Genomic DNA, 5,040 nt, shown 5'->3' on the forward strand with positions numbered 1-5,040 from the left:
TTTTCAGCCTTGGGAAGAAGCCAGAGGCCTCCACGCTGATGGCCAGGCCCAGCAAGCAGCCTGTCCCGCCATCCTGCCATCCTGCCGTCTCTGCTCTCCGCCAGGCCTCAGCCCACATGTGCTCTGGTGGTGGGCAATCTGATTTATCTGGAGTGTCTGGGCTGAGGAAGGGAGATGAGCATTTCTCCCTGGGAGGGATTTTCAGCTCATTTCACAGATAAAATCAATCAGATCTAAAGGGCACTCACTGCGGCCGCAAGAGGGAAACCCAAGCAGCAGGGGCCGGGCGGGAGGCTTTTCCCTCCCTTTGTGTCTGGCTCTACCTTGGCCCGAGGGCAGCAAGGGCCAAGGGCCCTCAGGCTGTGGAAGCCACAGAAGCTGGACTCCTCTTCAGGATACTTGGCACAGGCCTGACTTGGGAAGCTCAGAAGGAGGATGGGTTGCCTCTAGTGGAGGAGGAAGGGGCTGGATGAGCCGGCAACCTTGCCATTAGTCACCCCAAAATGCACTTCCTTTTTTTCTGCATGGTGTTGGCTAGGGGTGAGGGGATGGTGAGGGCACAGTAACCAATTATAAATGCACCTGTTCCTTTCATTTTCCTTGAGGATACCGAATGGAAGTATTCAGAAGCAGAAGTGGATGACTGAATGGCGATGGGCAGGGCCAGCTCTGTTGGCCATTGGGTGGTGGAGGGTTTCTCTTTGTCTCCAAGTGTCCACATTGAGGAAAAGCATTGGGATATCCAGCCCTTTCTAGGCTGGCTGGGGTCAGTCCTGCTGCCCAGGAACTGGGGACTTGTTCTGATACTCACCCTGCCTAAAATCTACCAGTACTCTCCACTTCTGGCATTCACACATCTGGAACATTCTGCAGCAGCTCTGCAGTGTTGGACCAGGAGGTTTAGAAGGAATCTGATGGAGCAGGTACCCAATTTCCTTTTGTGGCTTTAAGTTGATAGCCTTGGTCTCATCCCATTTTCCCAGTTCCTTGCAGGCAGGAGGGAGACCACTGCATCCTTATGAATGAATGGTCACTCTTTCCAGTCTCTTAAAAGACCCAGAGAGGCTAGGTTGAAAAGGCCTATATCTCTTATGAGTGTCTCCTGTTCTCATCCACGGAAACAGTGTGGGGAGCAGGGCTAGGGACCTGGTGGGCAACAGGCCAGCTTCTGCGGGGAGAGAGAAGGTGCCTACCAGGCATCCATGCCGCTCCTTCTGGAATCAGTAGCTGGTTTATGCTGGAGACCACTTCTCCTCCCTTTTATTTCATGTGGTTCAACTGGACCAGCCCAAATGATGGTCACATGACCTAAGCCAAGCCAATCAGAACATCAAAGTCTTTAAAGGGGACAACACTTCAGATAGAGATATCATCTCTCCTCTAGTTGCTGAAAGGATTGGATGGAAAGCTGGAGTTTTTGGCAGCCATCTTGGCACCATGAGGCAAAGGCCTACCTCAGAACAGAGCCAGTGCAGAGGAAAACTGAGGGAGAAATGGAGAGAGTCAAATGACACTGTTTGGGATGAGGGATCCAGCAGGGCCTGAAGCCCTAGTTCTGGACTCCTGAACTAGTTCTGGACTCCTGTCGTGTAAACCTATAAATTCCCCTTATTATTATTATTATTATTATTATTGCTTCAACCATTCATTTTTTAATATTCTCGTCATTTGCAACTGGTATGTGGAGAAATACCCATGACTCAAAGGTAGCTGATCATATTCCCTTCCATGGGTTTCAAAAAATGCATTTCACTTAAACTGATAAGAACAGATACTACACTTGATCTTAGCCAAAAGGCCGAGAAGGGATAAAATGCATTTCATTTAAATGAACAAACAATTACTCAGCTCCTTTCGAGCCCTGTTCTAGGTTTTAAGAAAACAAATCCGATTTTTGTCCTTAACGGGCTTATAGTCAAGAGTAGAAAACAGACTCCCTAGAAACTACCTTCAATCTAAGGAAGTAGATTCTCAGAAGTTATTGTTAAAGGAGTGCCTAAAAATGTACACATTAATTAATGTATGCTAATTAGCAGTTGAAAGCAATATGATGTGGAAACACAAAGAAGCAAGCGATTAATTCTGACTGAAGACACCAAAGAAGGCTCAGAGGAGGGGTGGTATTTAATCTTGCCTTGAAAAATAGGTAGGATAAAAAGAGAATGAGTGAATAAATTAATTAATAACTTAAGGCAACGTGTTTATCTTAAGTGATCTACTATGTGCTGGGTGTAGTCAAGGCGCTGGCAAGGCAATAAAAGGTCAGGCTGTGTATATGTCATCCCCCTACAGGCTAGCGCAGAAGAGAGTTCCTGCCAATGACTTACAGTGGAAAGCACAGTATGCAGAGGAAGAGCTGATTCTAGCCAGGGCTTAGGATAGTCACCCAGAAGGAGAATAAAGATGGGTCACTTATGCAAAGATGAAGGGAGTCATTCTAAGCATAGAAAACATCCCGGGGAAAATGACTTGGAGAAATGAGGGAACTTGGTGGCTACTCTGAGCGAGGAGTTGACTATGGGGAGTGGTGGGTGAGGAAGTCTTGGAGCAGCTAGAACACTGAGCTAAGGATTGGTAGCGTTATGTGACAGGCGGATGGGAAGCCATCGGAGACGGTAACCAAGAGCATAATGTCCAAGTCGGCCTGAGATTAATCCATTCACGGGAGGAGGTACTAGAGGGAGGAAGGCTGGACTCTTGAATGCAAGTGGGAGAAACCAGAATGAAAGTCGGTGCTCAGGGTCAGGGAAGGAAGTGGTGTTGCCAGAGACCCTGGGACAAGGGACTTGGCACCAGGTCAGCCTTCCCCTGACCAAGGGAGCCAGCTTTCTCCATGTGGGGAGTGAGGGACATGCCCTCCAGGGCTTCTGGGCCCACATCTTGGCTTTAGCACAAGGGAAAAAGGAATTTTTTAAAAGATTTTATTTATTTATTTATTTGTCAGAGAGATAGAGGTAGATAGAGAGCTCACAAGCAGGGGGAGCAGCAGGCAGAGGGAGAAGCAGGCTCCCCGCTGAGCAGAGAGCCCAACGCAGGGCTCAATCCCAGCATCCTGGGATCATGACCTCCACCAAAGGCGGATGCTTAATTGACTGAGCCACCCAGGCGCCCCAGGAGAAAAGGATTCTTTCCTCTGTTCCAATTTGGAACTATTCTGGAGGACAAGGCTGACTAGTCTATTTTGGGTCTTGTGCCTACACTGAACAATTATTCAGACAAGGATGGTGAACAAATGATTAGCTCAGCTTGGATCAAGGGTCTAACTTCAGCCAGGACACAGAAATTAGGGATGAGGGGGAGCCCTTATTATCCCCTCTCCTTCAAGTGGCAAATATCCCAGGGATGGCCTCTGGGGAGACTCTCCTGAGCCAGGAATCCCCAGTGATCCGTGTCTGCTTTGTAGACCTGGGCGTGGTCCAGGGGAACATTTGGGTCTTGAGTGAGATTGGTGGGAAGAGGGGTGGAGACATGGGAGGGGTCGGGAAGCAGCAGTGTGGGTAGATGCTGACCCAGTGGTACCTGGGCTCTTCACCCACACACTCCCACACAGACTGCTCAGAAGCCTGTGGTGGGAGGCTGGCCTCCATGCCTGTTGCACACCCTCCCCAGGTGGCCTGTTCGAAGCTGGAGGGTGTGACACCTTCTGCCCACAAGCACTCAGAGCTGCTCCAACAATTTTAGCAGGGGAATGGCATACTCTTGTCAGTCTGTTTCGATGTTTTTTAATACGGCCTAGGTATTATGTTGACAAAAGCATGGAGGAAAGTCAGATTTAATGGGCCACCTCTTCATCCCATATGAAGCCAGTCTTGGTGGAGAAATGATACAGTTTTAAAAAAGTAGGAGCCCCAGAGGAAATATTTACCCACTTGGGGCTTAGGGCTAAAATCCTTGCAATGCACCAGCTTGAATTATGCCCTCTGTGTGAGGTGACAGCAATTAGGTTGGCACCCCCGGCTTTGGCCCCAGCAGCCTGGCCGACAGACACGTCAGATTAATACATCACCAGGTATGAAAGCACAGTTAGAATTTGACTGAGGTACTTCCAGCCTGAGAAAGAGAACGATTTATCAATGCAAACTTAATAACATCTATTTGAATCTAACTAAAAATCAATATTTCATTACCAAATTGTTAGTGAGAATGAAGAAAAATTGCGGAAGTCGGGCAGTTTGGTGCTAGGGAAGCGTCCGGAGTTCAATGTGAAGACGGAATGATTCATGAGGCCGCGTTGGAGTAACGGTGAAGGAGGACGAGTGGAGAAAACTTGGAGGGGCCCCCTTGCTCATGACCTTGGCCGTGAGGGGGGGAAACACAAGAAAATGAGAGTGACTGTCAGTTCCCTTCAGGGATGGAGCCCTCCATAAATCACAGGGAGCCAGCCCAGGGAGAGCAGATGAGCAGCGCTGGGGCGGAGGGGCTAGCAATTTAACTCTTAGGACCCTGACATCTGAGTTGGGCTTCTGTGGATGGGAACAGATAATGAATGTATGTTCAGTATATCTGGGTTGGGGGGGGTTATCTTGTGGTTGGTTTATCTTAGATAAAGAAGGGGGGTGAGGGACTATGCACATAACAAAGAAGGGGGTAAGAGACTATGCACACTTGTTGTCCAGCTCATCCAACGGATACAGCTAATCTCCAAACCAGCACGCTTTCCATCCCCATCAGAAAAGTGGAAATGACAGCTTGTGTCTTGTCTGACACTAACATAAATCAGCTAGTTGGAAGGTCTGCTCAGGTGAGGTTTTGGTGAAGATTTTCAGTCTGAACATACAGATCGGAAAATGCTTTGCAGTGCCGTTACTGGAGTGGAGTCTCAATATGAATAAAATCCTGGAATTTGTTGCCAAATCTGAGATATAAAGAGAACCTGAGGCTTTGTCTTTGCCTGTATCATTGATCTCGTCCCACTCTGTGTTTGGTGTCATTATGCTGGCCGTGTTTGGCTAGCAAGGCATTGGAAGAAAATGCATTTGTTCTTTAGCAAGAAAAAAAGAAGAATCACATAGATGTTCCTCTTATATGTAGTGACTCCAC

At 48.1% G+C, this 5,040-nt stretch overlaps 1 pseudogene; it reads right to left on the minus strand.

The window, feature by feature from the left end:
- Positions 1–1,655: 1,655 nt before the first annotated feature.
- On the minus strand, positions 1,656–1,810 carry LOC113936794 (annotated as a pseudogene).
- Between the last annotated feature and the right edge of the window lie 3,230 nt (positions 1,811–5,040).

Source organism: Zalophus californianus, chromosome 17, assembly GCF_009762305.2.
Source record: "Zalophus californianus isolate mZalCal1 chromosome 17, mZalCal1.pri.v2, whole genome shotgun sequence".
In the NCBI taxonomy this organism is placed as follows: Eukaryota; Metazoa; Chordata; class Mammalia; order Carnivora; family Otariidae; genus Zalophus; species Zalophus californianus.